We start from the raw sequence: 23,060 nt of genomic DNA, 5'->3' as shown, positions 1-23,060 counted from the left end.
CGATATATCATAGTGATATGGTTCTTGTGGGTATTCATATCTGTGAGACTGTCATAATCTTTGACTTATTTGTAACCGTTTTGGCGCGAATGCGCACAGAGCAGTCTTTGCAGAAGTTAAGTAGTTATTTCGCTTTGTAAAAGAATAGTCAAGTCTTGTGTTTGCTTATAGTGGAAATTAAATATATTAAGATTGATACAAAACCGTTTTCATTATAATGTGACAAACGGTTCAAATGGCTCTAAGCACTATGGGACTTAACATCTGTGATAATCAGTCCCCTAGAACGTAGAACTACTTAAACCTAACTAACCTAAGGACATCACACACATCCATGCCCGAGGCAGGATTCGAACCTCCGACCGTAGCAGTCACGCGGTTCCGGACTGAGCGCCTTAACCGCGAGATCACCGCGGCCGGCCTAATGTGACAATTAAGAAGAAGTATTTGTGAATTTGGAAGTTTAATAAAAATGTTGATTGTGAACACCATGTCAAAAATTATTTCTGCCATACCATTGTTCTGATCTGGGATAGTTTGATCACTAAGAATTTCCTGAAAAAGGCATTTGTTTGGTCTTCAAATATTGCTAAAATACAGATCTGGACCTTCTAGCAAAGTGGAATCACCCTAGAATCAACAAGATGAGCCATAACAACTTCGACGAAATCTACGTGGGAATCCATTCAAGATAAGTGCCAAAAATAATGACTATTTTACATTGACTTCATTATTTCCATTCTGACGATACCATCCACAGTCAACAACTTTGTTGTTGCCCGATAAAGCTGCGTGAGCAACATTATTAATCTGATTTCTAACCTACTTTGAAAGTGGTGGTAACTTGTTTTATGGCAATTTGTTTGTGTATGGTAACCAGAAAGATTTTCAGAAGTAAGTTTGTGCTGCGTTGTAAAATGATTGCTTCCCCGCTTCTTAATTTTGTCCTTACTGAGATTAAGATCAATGTGTGAGGATTTCCCTCCATTATTAGTTATCATGTACAAATCTATCAGAACGAATGGCTTGTTAAATTGAATGACCAACAGTAATCTTTGTTGTTGTTACTCGATAATTGGTGCTAATAGTTGACTGAAATTATTTTTTATAAAATGGAGCAACAATTGAAGCAAATGCTGCAAGGAAAAAGGGAGAAACAGTAATGTTGTTGTTTAACTGCTGTTAAATAAAAAAGAGAAAAAAGAGGAGAAGAATTTTTAAGAGTGCAGCCTCCTGTAAGCGTTTGGTAATAAATGCAAGACTTTAAAAAAAAATGAAGACACACGTTCGTAGGATTTGTAAATCTATAAGAAGATCAGACAATGTAAAGTGGTCCAATACGTTCTAAATTCTCAACAACACAGGTCTAAGTTTAAGGAAAAGACAGGTATCGTACAAAACCGTACAGAAATCAAGCGGGAAAAATAAGAACAGAAGACCAAGAACTTAGTACTAGGATAATAAAGCGTAAAAGATAGAGATTTACTCTTTCGCTCCTAGTGTTTAGTCAGTACATCGAAGAATCAATTGCAGAAATAAAAGAAATGAGTGGGATTAACAGTCAATGTAAAGGATATCAACGGTAAGATTCGCTGGTGTTTTTGCTATTCTCAGTGAAAACCAAAACTGGGGAAGAACACGAAGTAGAAGACGTCAAGGAATCCTGCTACATCGGATGCAAAGTAACGCACTACTATGCTGTTGTTGGCGTTAGAGGTATCCTGCAGCGAAACTGAAGTAGATAGAAATGATAACTAAATCAAGACTCTAAGCTGTCGACAGGCGTTCATATACATCAACGGGGACAGTTGAAAATGTGTGCCCCGACCGGGACTCGAACCCGGGATTTCCTGCTTACATGACAGACGCTCTATCCATCTTAGCCACCAAGGGCACTGAGTATAGTGCGAAAGCAGGGACTTATCCCTTACACGCTCCCCGTGAGACCCACATTCCCAACTCAATGTCCACACACTACATTCGTAGTGCCCCTGCCCATTACACTCAAAACTCGCGGCAGACAATATTACAGAGTCCCGTAAGAGTTCGGGCATTGCGTGTGCATCCAGCACAGAAGAAGGAGGTCAATGGCGGGTTAGCCTTAACTATGTGAAGATGGAATCCACCCCCGGTAGCTGAATGGTCAGCGTGACGGATTGTCAATCCTCTGGGCCCAGGTTCGATTCACGGCTGAGACGGGGAATTTTCTCCTCCCAGGGACTGGGTGTTGTGCTGTCCTCCTCATCATCCTATCATCCTCATCGAATGCAGGTCGCCGAATTGGCGTCAAATTGAAAGACCGGTACCCGGAGAACGGCCTGCCCAACGGGGGGCCCTAGACACTCGATTGAATAAAATAAAATAAATATGAAGATGGTATCTGTTCTTTCGGACATGTCCGAGAGAAAAAATACCATCTTCATATCCTCTGTGCCCTCGGTGGCTCAGATGGATAGAGCGTCTGCCATATTAGCAAGAGGTCCCGGGTTTGAATCCCGTTCGGGGCACACATTTTCTACTGTCCCTGTTGATGTATATCACCGCCTGTCGGACATGTCCGAATGAACAGATACCATTTTCATATCATAAAGTAGGTAGTTTTTGTGATTGGTTGAATTTATAATTAACAAGGGCAATAAATTAGTAATTGCTTCCTTTTACCGATACCCTGACTCAGATGATACATAGACGGGAAAGCAAGGTACAGGAGCTTCCAGAGTAGAAACAGGAATCTAGTAGTAGATACACGTTTCCATGTTTGATTTACTCCAGAAGATATAAAAGAAGACTCATTGGCATTAGCACAAACACTGACTGGCTAACATCCAACATGATGAACTTTAATACAATTAAAACAGCATTAAATAAAGCGGAATGGCTTTACCTTTCTAAAGACAAACAAATTGTCACTTAACAGATCCTCAATAGAGTGAACAGTAGGAGTGAAAGACTTCTACCTTGTCTAACAGCTTTTGTAATCCGAACACTATTAGTCCGTGTACTGCTATTGTCGTATCAAGGGACGAATAATTACTTCATTCAGAACTGAAATATTTATTGGTTCACCCAAGGAGGGTTTCCGTCCTTCCAGTTAAGTGCTATTATCCACTAATAGAGGAAAAATTCTCTTATCGGAACACACAAAAGGAGAGTATGCTTTAATTTAAAAGACTCTTAACTCTGAGGTACCCCTTGTCTCATTCTGCCTGCCACAGCACCTTTAAAATTATTCTCAAAAATTTTGGCATGCAAACACATTCGCGTAACTCAGTCACACCCAGTATTAAATCGTTGTAGGTTGCTCGTACCCATCCACTTTCGCTTGCCCATTCTCACTCACTCATTCACGTCAACTCATTGTCATTATCTCTTTGTTCTCTCTGTCATTGTGTCCTGTCTCACACCCATAACCAACTTCGTTCTGTCCTACTACTACTGCTTCTTCAAACTGCCACTGACTCCCTCTCGCTCTCTCACTGCTACCATCTCATTCATTCATTTCCATTGCTGTATCTTCACATTGTCACTATCTCTCACCTAGTCGCCATCGTTGACATAGACTCTGTGTCTCATTATCACTGGTTCTCACCGTCTCCGTCTCTTTAATCCTCTCCCAGTGGCACAAAAATGGTTCAAATGACTCTAAGCACTATGGGCCTTAACATCTGAGGTCATCAGTTCCCTAGACTTAGAACTACTTAAACCTAACTAACCTAGGGACGTCACACACATCCATGCCCGAAGCAGGATTCGAACCTGCGACCAAGCAGCAGCGCGGTTCGGGTCTGAAGTGCCCAGAACCGCTCGGTCACAGCGGCCGGCTCACTGGCACTGCCTCTTTGACTCACTTCATCGCACTGTTCTGTCACTGTCATCTGTGTTCCACCGCCTCAGCGTCCCTGCCTCTCTCTCACATTACCATTGTCTCCTTCACTTTATTTATCTCATAATCTACTATGTTCCAGTATTTATTACTTTTCAGTATGTTTCTCACTGGCACTTTCTTCATCTCTCTATCATAATAAAAAGCGAATATGTTCGCATGTGAGAATTGTAGGGAAAATTTTTAAAGGTGTTGAGGAAGACAGAGTGAGGCAGCCGGTAACACGCTTTCAGTCAGTCTTCGCCCTTTTTTATGCTCATGTAGCAGCATTTTTCTGCCATAGTAGGGCATGTCACTCATATGAAAAGAATTTTACAGGTCAGTAAAATTTTGCTAGTGTACTTACGTGAAACTTAAATAACGTTAAACTAATTTTACACCTCAGCGCTTCAATTCTGCTATATGGTGTTCCTAAAACCCTTCTAATGATAACTGAGGCACTTCATAGCATGTTTCTCAGTACTTCGTCAGTCTATAAACTACACCTACGCCTCACACAGGATTGATCTTCATATTTGACGTGTGCATGTAGGGTAAATTTTCGAAGCTGATTTAGGAATATATCTTGAAAATTACAACCGTTTGTCGTTCTTACATATCTTGGACTCCGCTGATCGGTCATGATACGAAATAATGATAAAGTTTTTGGGTTTTTCTAAAAAACCACCTGTGAACTAATAGTGCCTCCATGAGCCCTTTAAGACCCACAGTAGAGCACATGAAATGCAAAAAGAATCAACCGATTTGCTACATTTGCCTGAGGAGGAGGAACCTTTCTATAACCAATAGAATACGAGGTAAGAGCCCCGGAAAAATCGCTTTTTATGCGCAGCATTTTGGAACATAATAGGTAGCGCATACTGTCGCATGTGCACCGATTTCTCTTTCATTTGTAGGAAAAGCTACTATAGGGTAGTCATGTTCAACTCATATTTAACGTACAGCAGCGGAAGAATCCGGTATAACACTAGACTGTCGGTCATAACTATATAGGCCATACCAGTCATAATAAGTAAATCGCCTACAGTCAGACTACTATAAACAAATAATTTGCATACTGTCTCCTTAGACACAAAATAAAATGTGTATCAGTATCAAATAACATAAAATTAAAGTGCCAAAACCAAGCAATACACTGTTCGATGGCTGCTCTCGCGAGGTCACCAAGTGTGTTATGACTGTTACTGTGACCACGCTCCGACAGTTTTAACTGGTCCTAAGTGTGGTCATTTTGGATCATGTCAGCATGATTTACTAGCTTAACTTAGGAATTCAGACGTAAGGGAGACGGAAATCACACATAATCATTCCCCTGTAAAGGAGTAATTTTTGCCAAGTTAATTTTGATTGAACGTACCACCAAATATGATTACTGGTGGTCGTGAAGATGCCAGTGACCGTTATAAGGGCTCCTAGGTGGTGCAGGAATACCTTCCTGGGAGGCAGTGGACGGCTTGTACCAGTCAGGAAACGGCAACCTGTCAGATCTGGAGAGCTCCCTGAGCACGAGCTTTTTTTTTAAGAAAAATGTGTTTAGGATGGCAATAGAAAATAGTGCCTACCCTGCCTGACTGACTGCTCTTTTCGTGCTGAGAATCAGTTTTTAAAAAGGTCCAAACATGGTCACTCAGCCTTACTTTTGTTGGTGTTATTATATTTCTACGATAATAGTATATATAATCTGAAGCAGATACTATCTAACGGTGTATGTGTGGTCATATTGTTCTCTAATTGGGATAAAATAGCAATTTAGCCTCGTTCTGTCCGTTCAACTCCAGCTGTGCTGCATGAGAACTGAAATGCACTAATCATAGTGTATTAGCCAAAGCATTTAGTTGTCAGTTCTGCCTCGTTATTATAAGCAGCAAGAAGTCCGCCGCATTTGCGCCATTGCGACGCTCTGCATTGAGGACGATGAGTTTTGTTATTTGGGCGGTAACATAACTGATGGTGACCGAAGTAGTCAGCGCATAAAATGCGGGTTGTTCATAGGAAGGAAAGGGTTTCTGAAAAAGGGAAATTACTAACACCGAATATAATTTAAGTGTTAGGGGGATTTTTCTGAAGATATTTGCATGGGCTGTAGCCTTTCATGGAAGTGAAACATGGACAGCTATCAGTTAAGGCAAGGAAAGAGTGGAGGCTTTTCAGGTACACTGAGATGACAAAAGTCATGGGAGCGCGACATGTATATATGCAGATGGCGGTACTATTGCGTACACGAGGTATAAAAGGGCGGTCTATTGGCGGAGCTGACTTTCGTTGTTGGGTGATTCATGTGAAAAGGTTTCCGACGTGATTATGGCCGCACGACGGGAATTAACTGACTTTGAACGAGTGATGATAGTTGGTCCTAGGCGTATGAGATATTCCATTTCGAATATCGTAGGGACGTCAGTATTCCCATTACGCGACGGCCGTTACTGAATGACCGGGAGTAGAGACGATAAGGCGAGCAATACTGTGTCAGTGGTAACATGCAAGCAACAGTGAGTGAAGTAATCGCAGAGATCAATGTGGTATGTACGACTAACGTATCCGTTAGGACAGTGCAGCGAAATGTGGGGTCAATGTACTGTGGCAGCAGACGACCGACGCCGCCTAAAGCGCCTTACTTGGACTCGTGACCATATAGGTTGGACATTATACGACTGGAAAACCGTCTCCTGGTCAGATGAGCCCCGATTTCAGTTGGTAAGAGCTGATGGTAGCGTTCGAGTGTGGCGCAGACCACACGGAACCAAGGACTCAAGCTGTCAACAAGGCAAAGTGCAAGCTGGTGATGGTTCTATAATGGTGTCGGTTGTGTTCACATGAACTGGACTGGTTCGGTCCAACTGAATCAATCACTGATTGGAAAATGATTGTGTTCAGCTACTTGGGGACAATTTTCAGCCTTTATGGAATTCGTGTTCAAATGGCAGTAGAATTTTTATGGATAACAATTCTCCATGTCACAGGGCCACAATTGTTCGCGTTTGATTTGAAAATTTTGCACAATTCGAGCGAATGATTTGGCCACTCAGATCTTCCAGTATGAATCCCATTTAAAATCAATGGGGACACACTCGAGAGGTCAGTTCTTGAACAAAATCCTGCGCCGGCAACACTTACATAATTATCGACATCTAGAGAGACAGCAAGGCTCAATATTTCGGCAGGGACTTCCAACGATCTGTTGAATCCATGCCGCGTCGGGTTGCTGCACTACGCCGGGCAAAATGAGGCTCGACACAGTACATCCTAATTCGTTACGCGTCTCCTGTAGCAATATACACTGAGGTGACAAAAGTCATAGAACTGAGTCTAATTGGGAAAAACATTTATGGCACAACTTGTCTAAAAGAAGGTATCGAAACCCTTAATTTGGTACTGCGCAGAAGTCTGGGTGTTAAAATTGTAGAGAGAGGCCTAGGGAAGAATAAAGAAAGCAGTTCAAATGGATGCAGGTTGCGATAGTTATCCGTAGATGAAGAGGCTTGCGCAGTATAGACTTGTGTGGAGAGCTACATGAAACCAGTCTTCTGAATGAAGACCACAACGCAATATAAACACTGAATCATCGTGGTTTATTTTATTAGTGATACGGAGATTACCCTTTATGATGTGTGCCAATTGAATTAGTACAAAACCTTCTATTCAGGCGAATACGACAATTGAGTTTAATACTCTGGTGAACAGCGAACTCTCTCCATACTTGGTATGACTTTTATCGATGAACAGTGATATGGAGGAGTGGGCGGGGAATCTCGGAAGTGGTAGGTGGTAGGAATGATGTTTTATTACCAGGAATACCAGATTATGTTGGCAATTGCCTTGTGCTTACAAATTGAGGCCTCAACCCCAATACATGAGTAAAATACAAAATAACACATCTAATGAATGATTAGAGTTTGAATGTGGGATGTAACACAGCCCCAAAATAACAATTACAACTTTAAAGAAAATTTTAAGTGCAAGTTAGACAGTATTTCAACCACCTCAGTAGTGACTTCTCAGATGAAATACTGATGAATAGCCATAGTTAAATTAAAGTGTAGAATGCAACGCAGCAAGAAAATGAACAAAATAACTCTTAATAAAGTTTTCCTTAAGGGAGGTTCACTAATACTTGAGAAACATCAACAACGACTTATCAGGTTAAATGCTAATGTGTGGTCATCATTAAATTAAAAAGTAGAATACGAGATAGCAGCAAAACGACTAAATAAATTTTAACAAAATTTTCCTTTCCAGTAACCTCAGCAATGACGTGAGTGGCCGTTAAATTAACCAAAAGAAGACACTGCATCAAAATGGAAAGAATAATAACTTTTATAAACAATATTTAAGTGAGTTTTCATTAAACGCGAAATCACCTTATTTCAGGAGTAATTTATCACACTGCATACTTTTGAGTCATTACAGCTAAACCGCTCAATATGACACGGTACCAAAATTTCAATAGCAGATTTTTCATATTAAATACCAGTCCTGAAATCCGTAGAAATTACCTTAGAGCGTAAAATTACAGACGACCAGATGTTGACTAGGTGAGCCAACGAATAAATACCGACCAATAGCCCACACTCCGAGTACATCTGGCCGAGTACCGCTTCCATGGCGGTTCAACCAGCCCTTCGAAAACCAAATGCAATCCTAATTTCGTTTAATATTGGACGCTGCTATAACAGAGACATCCACCGCTAGATACAAGGCAAATATTCAGTCCTAAACAGCAGTACAACGGAAACTTCTGGCGAAAACATTAATGCCGCTAGTGGACGGTGAAGGAGAAACAGAATTCTATACAGCAAATAGTTATATTCCTTTGGAATGTTGAAATTGGTTCACTGACAAGGGCCTATGAACATTCTTCTTGACAGATAGTTATAATTCATGGTAAAGTTACTTCGAGCTACACAAGGAGTGTTGGAACCCTCCGGTATAGGAGAAAATATTCATATTCTGAGAGCACGTCACGTATCCACCATTTGCTCACCATATCGTTGTTCGCCGCGCCGCAGATTCCGTTTGGGCTACGAAGGACAGCCAATGGAATTTGGCTTACACTCTAACATTCCGTATACACAGTCGCTACGCCACCCTTGCTTCCTCTTTCACGCCGCATCACCAGCACGAGGAAAAACTCCCAGCTCGCTGTAGCGCCCTCGTCCCAACTCTCTCGCGGCGACCCTCCGCTCGTCCTGCCCGCTTTCGGCAGACCAGAGAAATTCCCTATATCGTTCGGCAAAGAAGACCAAGTGTTAACAGAGCGAGGTACAGACTCTCACGGATGAATTAGTGAGACGTAAAAAAGTCTTTCCGGCTCCTTCTGTGTTAACTATTGCGAAATAATCGTGTAATGCACAAGTGCCTTGAGAGGCCCGGTTAAATTAACCGCGTAATGCGTCCGGCCTTATTACTTTGGAGAAACTTGTTGAGCGCGAACATCGAAGAGCCCCAGACACGCGGATGGCTACAGACGTGTCTCGCGTAGATGCGGCAGCCGATATCGGGATGTTTCTGTAAGGGCAGCTTTGATACAGGCAAGCGGCGAGGCACGGCGGAAACCGGAGACGCCAGCTGGTGTCTGTTCCAAGACACAGGCAGCCGGTGTTCAGGGAGAGGGGAACCGACACGCCTTATCACGACACGACATGCAAGCGCGGCTGTCAGCGAGTGTCAGGAACAGCCTACTATACGCTCTAGAGGAGAGGTGTAACGAAGCGTTGGCCGGAAAGCTGCGGAACGAGTGGAGGCGTCAGCCCCTGACTCTCGTTTTGTTATACACTGGACCGAAGAGACGAAGAGCTACATGATTCTTTACTAGTTTCACCGTGAGAGTGTTAAGGTAGAGCTCCAGAAACTGCAGTGGCAGTAATTACCCTTTTAGTGATAAAATAATTTATCCAGAATAACAATGAAATACATGGCAATGAATACTCTTGGAGAATAGTAACCGCTCAGATTATTATACTGGATGATAAATATACATACCAACGAATCAGGAGCACAAAATCCGTGCTGAAAAAGTTTAAAGAAGTAGTTGAAAATTAGCTGTATTAGTTTCTATTAATAAACATGTGTCCTCAGGAGGAAGACATTTTACAAAGGACAGAGGTTCGCACCCAGCCTTCAACTGTGCACCACCTTTAATCCTAAATGGAACAAATATCAACTTCTCTCCTTCAGCGACCAGTGCAACAGCAATAAATGAAAACCTGCAATGTGCGACAATGAAACAGCATCTCTCTATTCCCTATTAAAATATAAGAACCTCTTCCACCTTGATCTAAAAAACAAATTTATGCGGACATTTTATATTTCCATTTATCGATTACAGCGATGTTATCCGTAAGGTCTTTCTCAGGAAAACTGATGGCTCCTGAAACTGGTTATGAATGCCTGTTACACATATCTGCGATGTTCGACTCTTTGACCATGTTTCACCAGCATGAGCACAGCCATACCGTCTGTGCGCAGACAAGCGCAGAGATTTCCGTATCCTCTGTCTTCTTTACTATGTTATCAATGCACACTGTCCCTCACATCTCCCCTCGTCCTTAACGCTCTTTCCTAAACAACATGGCAGAAACACCTGTTGCTATCAGAACTAAATCTTTTGTCCCACTCCATCGTTCAGCCACTTTCTCGAATTTCTTCCTACTAGCAGGAACCCAACTCTAGAATAACCTCCCATATTATGTTAGAGAACTGGATGACATCTCCAGCTGCAGAAGACAGTTAATGGCATATCTGCTGAAGAGATAATAATGGTTACCATTGTCCTTGTAAGCACTCGTTACCCTGTACACTCTTCTTTCCAACCAGATCTTCCTCATTCCCCACCATTCTTACTGGAACAATCCCCTTTCATTTCCTGCCCCCAAACTGACTATATCAGAAAACATTTACTTTATACATCTATAAGTTGTTTTTATACCTGCTACTATCATCATCATCATCATCATTATTATTATTATTAGTGTTATTATTATTATAATTGTTAACGGCAGCAGCAGCAGTAGTCGAAGTATGGCCAGTATTAAGTTTATTAATTTGTAGTCAGTATTATTTACTCACATTGTCTCTATCAGTTCTTCAAACATATGCAGATAGTCTACCCTACCTGCTGAATCTGTGCTAGACGATTCACACACTGATATACTTGACACTGCGCTACCACGACTAACAACAGTTACAGTAGAAGTGTCTGAAACGGTAGAGATAGTAGCCACAACATTTGCATCACAGTCCTCTCTTTCAATGTTCTGCTTTTCCCAGCAGATTATTAAACTGTCAACCAGAACTTCATCTTCTATGGAACCACACAACCTCCATGAAGTCATTCTCATACTTCTAAAAGAAATATTCACGAATGTCAGAATGATCCCTCTAACTATAAAAAAAATCAACAAAATATGGGTAAATAATATGCCTACTTTGTTAAAGTGTGTATAAATTGTTTTCATCATTTTTTAATTACGGTGTTAATCTTTACTTGTTGGTCCCCAAACTGCAACTGAATGATATACAAAATTTTTGGGCCATTCGCGTTTTGCCTTTATTCTCTGCAAGGCATCTTCAGACGCCTGAAGTACGTACGTACTTCTGCTATTTGGTTTACATTTTGTGACAATGTATAGATAGTTTTTAAACCGTGGTTGGATTTTCTATGGCGTAGTATTATTTTAAATTCTATTTACAGATTCCGTGGATGATTTCCTACATGTTGTGTTTTAGTTCCGTTTTTAGGGCTGTTCTTATAAAACGTAAAAAAGTTAGAAAATCATCCACTGAACCTGTATGTAGAATTTAAAATATTAGTACGCCAATGAAAAACTAACCGCCAGAACCTATATACTATACAGACCTATACAGGGTGTCTCACCTAACTCTGCCGCCTCAAATACCTCTGGAACAACATAGATATTCAAAAACGGTTTCCACTATCATGGACGTAAGGCAGGGGCTTAGGAAACCAAACACTATGCGAAATTTTAAAGCGTAAACAAGTACTATCTTCAACACAAAATCGTGTAATTTAAATGGACACCCCCTATTCTTTCTTATGCATTTAATAGCGTGAAAAATCACAAAAATAATGGCGTTGTCTTCATCGAAATACGTCAATTACATCCCGAGAAAATGCGAAGCGAAGCTGACGCTTGAAATAAATGAAGCGCACAGCTAGCGCACGTGCTGAGACTCAAGCGTGAACCTCACGCTGCCTGTGTCAGGGGCTCACACAATGGGAAGGTATGCACAGTCCACAAAAAGAAAGAAGTAACACGTCCAACGCAAAATTAAGTTTTTCAAACTGTAAATATATGTTTGTTCTAGTGAAATGAGAACTAGAGCTACAATTAGAGATATACAAATGGCTCTGGGCACTATGGGACTTAACATCTGAGGTCATCACTCCCCTAGAACTTAGAACTACTTAAACCTAACTAACCTAAGGACACCACACACATCCATGCCCGAGGCAGGATTCGAACCTTTGATCGCGCGGTTTCATACTGATGCGCCTAGAAACGTTCGGCCACATAGAGATATACAGTCGAATTCACTTTGCTAAACACATTTATTAGTGCCCTGTCGCCCACAGAAACTGTATATTATGTGTGTGAAATCTTATGGGACAACTGCTAAGGTCATCAGTCGCTAAGCTTACACACTACTTAACCTAAATTATCATAAGGACAAACACACACACCCATGCCAGAGGAGGACTCGAACCTCCGCTGGTACCAGCCGCACAGTCCATGACTGTAGCGCCCTAGACCGCTCGGCTAATCCCGCGCGGCACAGAAACTTTGTGGTTGTGCATTACATCCAGCATAGAAAATACACCCATATCGTGAACAATGAAACTATGTCGCGTCAACATATGTTCGAAGTGCCCTCCGTTTGCTTCAATACACGTTTGCAGACGGGTAACGACAGAGTGGTGCACAGATTGTAGAGTTTTTACAGATACTGCCGCACACGCTGTAGTAATACGATGTTGCATATGCTTTACTGTCGTTGGGGGTTATTGATACACTCTGTCTCTCACTGCGCCCCATAGAAAGAAGTCTATTGGCGTCAAGTAGGAGGATCCTGCTCCCCGCCCCATCCACCTATTTGGAAATGTCGCATCTAGAACGTCTCTGTCAACTTCTGCATTGTGTGCGGGACAGCCATCATGTTGGAACCACGTTGACAGACGAGTTTTCAATCCTAGATCCTCCACGAGGGGCGCTAGTCTGTCTTGAAGAAATAATGCATATCGCTGTCCATTCTGCGTTCTACGGTAAAAATAAGGACTTACGATACAGTTAGCAATGATAAAGCACCGAACATTTATACTCCATCGTCACTAATCAGCAGCCTGGCGAATCCAGTGGGGATTTTGCAAGGACCAGTAGTGCATGTTCTGCAGATTCACATTACCATGATTTGTAAATGAAGCCTCGTACGTAAACAATGTATTGCCTAGGAATACTGGATTACCTTGCAACTGCTGAAGTGCAATACGACAGAATATAACGCGGGATTCAGAGTTATTGCCGTGCAGTTCTTGGTGCAGTGAGATATGGAAAGGCTGAAACCAATGCTGATGCAAGATTCTGCACGCACCACTGTAGCTTATTCCTACACCTCGTGAAATTTCTCGTACACCCACCTGAGGGTTGTGCACTACAGCAGCCAGAACAGCAATTCCGTTTCCATTGCCAGTCGCTGGAGCTGTACGTCGAAGTTTTGGGGAGTCCAGCTTCCTGTTTCATTGAGTGTCTAGCAGATGTTGCCAATCGTTCGACGTGACGGACTCCACTGATCTTGGTAGCGTTCAGCACACAGTGTCACAGCTTCTGTTGCATTTCTATGACATTCGCCTTAAATTAAAATAATATCTAGTTTTTCTTCATTACTCAAGGCTGGCGCATAGACTAGATGACGGGAAATGTAACAAGCTGTAAGAAAGCAGGTTTCAATGTGACAACGTGTGTGAATTACGTTACAGCATGAGAGCAGTTCAGCAGACCAGATTAGGAGACACGTGTACACTGAAGTAGAGCGTTCGGTGGTGATGTTGGTATGTTTACGGCAGGATACAGGCACCAGTGCTGGCAACCCCTACTCTGAGCACAGTACTACATGCGATGCATTACGTCAGAAACTGTGACGCCGTAGCTATCCTTTGCAAGCCACATATTTCAGAACTCATGAGGTTTAGAAACATGAAACCACTAATTCTACCTCTAGTTGTCATTTCGTAACAATAAACATTATGCGAAGGACATCCGTCATTCTGATACCGCATTATTTGATACATTGTAAGAGGTGGACCGGTTCAAGTAAGGTACAGCTCAAAAAGGGGCTTAACTACCCCCTTTATAAGTGCCATCAATGAAATATTGGCCAAAGATGTGATGTCATACAGGACCACACCATACATTAACACTCCACTGACGTAGCAGGTCAATCACATCACGATAACCGGCAGCGTGAGGTGCACGCTTGAGTCTCAGGACGTGCGCTAGCTGTGCGATTCATTTGTTTCAAGTGTCAACTTTGCTTCGCAATTTCTCGCGATGTAATTTATGTCTTTCGATGCAATCAACGCCACTATTTTTGTGATTTTTCATGCTAATGATTGCATACGAAATAATAGGGGGTGTCTATTTAAAAATACATAAGTTTGTGTTGAAAATAGTATTTGTTTACGTTTTAAAATTTCGCATAGTGTTTGGTTTCCTTAACCGCTGCCGTACGTTCATGCTGGTGAAAACCTTTTTTGAATATCTATTGTTGTTCTACAGATATCTGAGGTGGCAGAGTTAGGTGAGACACCATGTATATACACTCCTGGAAATTGAAATAAGAACACCGTGAATTCATTGTCCCAGGAAGGGGAAACTTTATTGACACATTCCTGGGGTCAGATACATCACATGATCAAACTGACAGAACCACAGGCACATAGACACAGGAAACAGAGCATGCACAATGTCGGCACTAGTACAGTGTATATCCACCTTTCGCAGCAATGCAGGCTGCTATTCTCCCATGGAGACGATCGTAGAGATGCTGGATGTGGTCCTGTGGAACGGCTTGCCATGCCATTTCCACCTGGCGCCTCAGTTGGACCAGCGTTCGTGCTGGACGTGCAGACCGCGTGAGACGACGCTTCATCCAGTCCTAAACATGCTCAATGGGGGACAGATCCGGAGATCTTGCTGGCCAGAGTAGTTGACTTACACCTTCTAGAGCACGTTGGGTGGCACGGGATACATGCGGACGTGCATTGTCCTGTTGGAATAGCAAGTTCCCTTGCCGGTCTAGGAATGGTAGAACGATGGGTTCGATGACGGTTTGGATGTACAGTGCACTATTCAGTGTCCCCTCGACGATCACCAGAGGTGTACGGCCAGTGTAGGAGATCGCTCCCCACACCATGATGCCGGGTGTTGGCCCTGTGTGCCTCGGTCGTATGCAGTCCTGATTGTGGCGCTCACCTGCACGGCGCCAAACACGCATACGACCATCATTGGCACCAAGGCAGAAACGACTCTCATCGCTGAAGACGACACGTCTCCATTCGTCCCTCCATTCACGCCTGTCGCGACACCACTGGAGGTTGGCTGCACGATGTTGGGGCGTGAGCGGAAGACGGCCTAACGGTGTGCGGGACCGTAGCCCAGCTTCATGGAGACGGTTGCGAATGGTCCTCGCCGATACCCCAGGAGCAACAGTGTCCCTAATTTGCTGGGAAGTGGCGGTGCGGTCCCCTACGGCACTGCGTAGGATCCTACGGTCTTGGCGTGCATCCGTGCGTCGCTGTGTCCGGTCCCAGGTCGACGGGCACGTGCACCTTCCGCCGACCACTGGCGACAACATCGATGTACTGTGGAGACCTCACGCCCCACGTGTTGAGCAATTCGGCGGTACGTCCACCCGGCCTCCCGCATGCCCACTATACCCCCTCGCTCAAAGTCCGTCAACTGCACATACGGTTCACGTCCACGCTGTCGCAGCATGCTACCAGTGTTACAGACTGCTATGGAGCTCCGTATGCCACGGCAAACTGGCTGACACTGACGGCGGCGGTGCACAAATGCTGCGGAGCTAGCGCCATTCGACGGCCAACACCGCGGTTCCTGGTGTGTCCGCTGTGCCGTGCGTTTGATCATTGCTTGTACAGTCCTCTCGCAGTGTCCGGAGCAAGTATGGTGGGTCTGACACACCGGTGTCAATGTGTTCTTTTTTCCATTTCCAGGAGTGTACATTGACCCAAAATGTAAACTAAGTAGTAAAACTATTTACATATTGCAGACCACTGAAGATGCCTTGCAGAGAATAAAGGCGAAACGCTCAAGGCAAGAAAATTATGTTTCACTCAGTTGTAGTTAGACGTTCAACAGGTACAAATTAACAATATACCGTAATATTACATGCAACCATGAAAGACAGGACTATAAAATCTGAAGATGTTTTCGTCATGTTGCATATTTTCAGTGATCATCGTATACGGAAATATTTTAGAGGTATTTGGTGAAACAACATTACATGCAATGTTCATGCTCTATTAGAAGAAGAATTTCACAACATATAATCAGTAAATTTCGATCTTACTAAGAATTAAATTCACGGCAATCTAGTTGTTTCCCTGTTTGGCTCCTAATAAAATATGGTTACACACGATTCTCCTGTTGATTTCATAATTTATAATGTAGTAAATTTAACTCTGAAATGAACTTACCGTAGCTCATATCAGAAGAATAACCGTGCAGGTGACAATAGGTAGCTAAACGCAAAATCAGCTCCGCAGACGAGTACCTGCAAGGAGATCGGTAAATATTCATGCCATTACTCACTTGTTCGCTGGCATTTCAGGCCAAGCAAGTGAGAAACGTAGAAATGGTATTCATACTTACAAGAAAATGAATATCAGTGGTTTTTAGTAAATAATGTAATAAACAGCATTGACGAACAGTGAGTGGTATATTACAAAAACGAAAAAGAGCACGCACCACGAAGGAATTATCCGAATGGGACGGAAATCGGTACATGACTAGATGCGATACAGATGCACAGATCAACAAAGGATTACAATTTAAAAAAAAACTGAATGCTTTATTCAAGAGATACAGCTTCAAGACTGAGAAAGTAGATAACGCATTGGTCCACCACTGGCCCTTACGCAAGCAGTTATTCACTTTGGCACCGATTGATTGAACTGTTGGATATTATCCTCCACTATGCGTGCCATATTCGGTCCAATTAGCGCGTTTCATCGTAAAAATCCCGAGCTGGTTGTCGGGCCCCGCCCATAATGCTCCAAACGTTCAAATTTGGGGAGAGGTTCGGGACTTTGCTGGTCAAGATTGGCTTTGACAACCACGAAGACAGGCCGTAGAAACTCTCACTGCATGCGGACGGTCATTACCTTGACAAAATATAAGGCCAAGATGGCTTACGATGATGGACAACAAAATGGGAGGTGAAATATCGTAGACATACCGCTTTTCTGTAAGTGTGCCACAGGTGGCAACCAAAGAGGTCCTGCTTGAAATTAAATGGCACCCCCAGACCATCACTCTCGATTGTCGGGCCATATGGCGGGAGACAGTCAGTTTAGTATCCCACCACCGTCCGTGACTTTTCCAGAACCTTCTTCTGCCTGGAATCTCATTCTATCTTTAGTGAACCTCGATGACCAGTGAATACGAGTCTGTAGATGCCCCGGACAGTGGCGAGATACCGACCAGACTGTCGCCCGCCAAACGTCCCAACAGCCAGGAGTAATAGTTTCAGGTGCCTCGGGATTGTGATGATTCAACGCACCAGTTGGGCAGAATAGGCCACGATATCCCGCAGGGGCCATTCCAACAACTCTGCGAATCAATGCCAAGCTGAAGAACTGTCTACGTAAGGGCCAAAGGAAGACCGACACATCATTGACTTACACATCTTGTGAAGCTCTTTCAATTAAATAAATCATCCAATATTTCTGAAAGTGTAATCATTTGTTTGTCTCCACACGTGCAGCACATCTACCGATTTCTGTCCCATTCGGACAATTCGTTCTTTGGCACATAGTGTGTGATATTTTGTTTCTACTTCTTCTTCTTCTTCTTCTTCTTCTTCTTCTTCTTCCTCTTCTTAGTGTACCTACCAGCATTAGATTAGATTAATATTTGTTCCATAGATCACGAATACGAAACTTCGTAATAATGTGAAATGTGTAACTTCTAACAAAAGGCTTTTTTATATGCCATAATTCAATTCTTCATCATTTTTTAGTTGTAAGATTACTAATTTAGATTTAAAACTTCATGTATTGACCAGGAGTAGTCATTCAGAAATTCTTCCAATACGTTTTTAAATTTTGGTTGGCTGCCATTCAGACTTTTAATACTATTTGGTAAACGGCCAAAGACTTTTCTGACATCAGAATTCATCCCTTTCTGTGACAGAGTTAGATTTCACCCAAAGTAGTTAAGATAAGCCTTTCCTCCTAGTGTTGAACCTATGCAAATTGCTGTTCCTTTTGACTTGGTTTGGGCTATTTATAATTAATATCGTAAGTGAATACCTATATTGTAGAGCTATGTAAATATCCCTAGTTCCTTAAGTAAATGCTGTTATTCGAATTAAACACTTTTGTGGAGTGTATACTTTTTTCCCTTTATGATGATTACCCCAATATATGGTGCCCTACGAAAGCAGTGAATGACAATAGGCATAGTAAGCTGATTTACATGTATCTTTTTCGCCTAAATTTGCAATAAGTTTAATAGCATAAGTGGCCGAACTCAAACATTTCGGCAGGTCATCAATGTGTCTCTTCCAATTAAATCTCTCAGCAATGCACGCACGCAAAAATTTGGGGTATTCTGCCTTAGCCACAGACTTCTGTTCGAAATTTATATTTACCAATGGTGTTGTGCTGTTTACTGCACAGTACTGTATATACTGTGGTTTACCAAAATTTAATGAGTCCATTTGCAGAGAACCACATAAAATTTTTCTGAAATAGACTATTAACAATTTCCTGAGCTAATTCTTGTTTGTTGGGTGTGATTTCTATATTTGAATGGCCAGAAAAGGGGAATAACTTCCAATCTTTGTTAATATACAGTGCCAAGTCATTAACATATATTTAGAACAATAAGAAACTTAAGACTGAGACTGTGGTACACCGTTCTTGATACCTCCCCAGTTTGATAAATCTGCTGACTTTTGCAGAAGCATTTGTGCACTGTCGCACTCATACCACAACACTTAAGCATATCTAGAAGAATTCCATGGTTTACACAATCAAAAACCTCTGAGAGTTTACAGAAAAACCCAACTGGTAATGTTCAGTTATTCAGTGCTTTTAATATTTTATAAGTGAAAGCATATACAGCATTCTCTGCTGCAAAGACTTTTTGAAAACAAAATTGACATTTTATTAATAGTGCGTTTTTACAAATATGTGAACCTACTACTGCATACATCACTTTTTGAAGAATTTTGTACAAAGCTGTCAAAATTGAGTGTGTTTGGTAGTGCATAGAATCAGATCTGACCCCCTTTTGATAGAATAGTGTAATAATACCACATTTCAATCCAACAAGGAAAATGTCCTGTTTCAGTGATCTATTACACTTGTGGCTGAGAATTCCACTTATGTGTTGGGAACAAGCTTTTAACACTTTGTTGGAGGTGCCATCAATTGCATGAGAGCTTTTACTTCTGAGTGAGTTTATTTTCATTATGAATGAAACACACACAACGTAAGTGTATTATTCTGCAACATTTATTATTTGTTACATGAAACAGTTTTCGGCTGTTACACCATTATCAGGTACAAAGATAAGTGTACAGAGGGAAGCAAATTATGATTTGTGGGGATTTCAGTGTGGATTTTCCGAAAGAGTCTGAGAGGAAGAATGATCTTTAAGTATTACTTGGTTCTTTCAATTTGACATCACTTACTGATTTTCCTAATCAAGTAGTATAGGAAAGCTGCACACTGATAGACAATATTTTCATAAACCAAGACCAGTTTTTGGCTGTTATGCCTTCATCAGGTACAAAGATATGTATACTCATCATGATAACTGATGATGACTTAACAACTGAAAGCCAATTCCCATAACAAACGATAAATTTTGTAGAAACTACACCAGTGTTGTGTATGTTTTATTCGTAATATATTAAAAATTTTACCAAGAACTGACGGAACAGTGAATCAATGCAATTTATTATTTTCATACAGAAGAAGAGGTGGTTAGAATTTAAATTTTATCAAGCTGCATAGGTATTGCCTCTTCCGTATATTGCTTTGCCATTTCTAATGAACATCTGGATCCTGTTTTCTCTACAGCATTTAAAAATGACTATTAAAAATATTTTCTGTTCTTGACCTTTTGTTAGTATACTTTTCAGTCAGTTTGTTGGTAATACAGTGTTCCTGCGCTCTTGGTTGCCCTGAAACAGTTTCAACAATATTCCGAACTGTTTTAATTTTCTTGTCAGAATTTCTATCTCAGACAAAGTACACTTTCTTCTGGACTTTTTAATAACTTTCTTTGATATCGTACAGTAGTTTTTATAATAGCTGACTGTTTCTGGGTCACTATTCTCTTTTGTATTAGATTGATTTCCTTTTTCTTATTATAAGATACTTCATCATCATCATCATCATCATTTAAGACTGATTATGTCTTTCAGCGTTCAGTCTGGAGCATAGCCCCCTTATAAAATTCCTCCATGATCCCCTATTCAGTGCTAACATTGGTGCCTCTTCTGATGTTAAACCTAATACTTCAAAATCATTCTTAACCGAATCCAGGTACCTTCTCCTTGGTCTGCCCCGACTCCTCCTACCGTCTACTGCTGAAACCATGAGTCTCTTGGATAACCTAGCTTCTCCCATTCGTGTTACATGACCCCGCCATCTAAGCCTGTTCGCCCTGACTGCTACATCTATAGAGTTCATTCCCATTTTCCCTTTGATTTCCTCATTGTGGACATCCTCCTGCCATTGTTCCCATCTACTAGTACCTGCAATCATCCTAGCTACTTTCATATCCGTAACCTCAACCTTGTTGATAAGGTAACCTGTATCCACCCAGCTTTCGCTCCCATACAACAAAGTTGGTCGAAAGATTGAACGGTGCACAGATAACTTAGTCTTGGTACTGACTTCCTTCTTGCAGAAGAGAGTAGATCGTAGCTGAGCACTCACTACATTAGCTTTGCTACACCTCGCTTCCAGTTCTTTCTCTATGTTGCCATCCTGTGAGAATATGCATCCTAAGTACTTGAAACCGTCCACCTGTTCTAACTTTGTTCCTCCTATTTGGCACTCAATCCGTTTATATTTCTTTCCCACTGACATTACTTTTGTTTTGGAGACGCTGATCTTCATGCCATAGTCCTTACATTTCTGATCTATCTCTGAAATATTACTTTTCAAACTTTCAATCGAATCTGCCATCACAACTAAGTCACTTGCATATGCAAGACTGCTTATTTTGTCTTCACATATCTTAATCTCACCCCACCAGTCTATTGTTTTCAACATATGATCCATAAATAATATGAACAACAGTGGAGACAGGTTGCAGCCTTGTCTTACCCCTGAAACTACTCTGAACCATGAACTCAATTTACCATCAACTCTAACTGCTGCATGACTATCCATGTAAAGACCTTTAATTGCCTGCAAAAGTTTGCCTCCTATTCCATAATCTCGTAGAACAGACAATAACTTCCTCCTAGGAACCCGGTCATATGCCTTTTCTAGATATACACTCCTGGAAATTGAAATAAGAACACCGTAAATTCATTGCCCCAGGAAGGGGAAACTCTATTGACACATTCCTGGGGTCAAATACGTCACATGATCACACTGACAGAACCACAGGCACATAGACACAGGCAACAGAGCATGCACAATGTCGGCACTAGTACAGTGTATATCCACCTTTCGCAGCAATGCAGGCTGCTGTTCTCCCATGGAGACGATCGTAGAGATGCTGGATGTAGTCCTGTGGAACGGCTTGCCATGCCATTTCCACCTGGCGCCTCAGTTGGACCAGCGTTCGTGCTGGACGTGCAGACCGCGTGAGACGACGCTTCATCCAGTCCCAAACATGCTCAATGGGGGACAGATCCGGAGATCTTGCTGGCCAGGGTAGTTGACTTACACCTTCTAGAGCACGTTGGGTGGCACGGGATACATGCGGACGTGCATTGTCCTGTTGGAACAGCAAGTTCCCTTGCCGGTCTAGGAATGGTAGAACGATGGGTTCGATGACGGTTTGGATGTACCGTGCACTATTCAGTGTCCCCTCGACGATCACCAGAGGTGTATGGCCAGTGTAGGAGACCGCTCCCCACACCATGATGCCGGGTGTTGGCCCTGTGTGCCTCGGTCGGATGCAGTCCTGATTGTGGCGCTCACGTGCACGGCGCCAAACACGCATACGACCATCATTGGCACCAAGGCAGAAGCGACTCTCATCGCTGAAGACGACACGTCTCCATTCGTCCCCCATTCACGCCTGTCGCGACACCACTGGAGGTTGGCTGCACGATGTTGGGGCGTGAGGGGAAGACGGCCTAACGGTGTGCGGGACCGTAGCCCAGCTTCATGGAGACGGTTGCGAATCGTTCTCGCCGATACCTCAGGAGCAACAGTGTCCCTAATTTGCTGCGAAATGACGGTGCGGTCCCCTACGGCACTGCGTAGGATCCTACGGTCTTGGCGTGCATCCGTGCGTCGGTGCGGTCCGATCCCAGGTCGGCGGGCTCGTGCACCTTCCGCCGACCACTGGCTACAACATCGATGTACTGTGGAGACCTCGCGCCCCACGTGTTGAGCAATTCGGCGGTACGTCCACCCGGCCTCCCGCATGCCCACTATACGCCCTCGCTCAAAGTCCGTCAACTGCACATACGGTTCACGTCCACGCTGTCGCGGCATGCTACCAGTATTAAAGACTGCGATTGAGCTCCGTATGCCACGGCAAACTGGCTGACACTGACGGCGGCGGTGCACAAATGCTGCGCAGCTAGCGCCATTCGACGGCCAACACCGCGGTTCCTGGTGTGTCCGCTGTGCCGTGCGTGTGATCATTGCTTGTACAGCACTCTCGCAGTGTCCGGAGCAAGTATGGTGGGTCTGACACACCGGTGTCAATGTGTTCTT

Source organism: Schistocerca gregaria, chromosome 6 (genome assembly GCF_023897955.1).
Source record: "Schistocerca gregaria isolate iqSchGreg1 chromosome 6, iqSchGreg1.2, whole genome shotgun sequence".
Classification (NCBI taxonomy): Eukaryota; Metazoa; Arthropoda; class Insecta; order Orthoptera; family Acrididae; genus Schistocerca; species Schistocerca gregaria.
Note: the sequence above shows the minus strand (reverse complement) of the source record.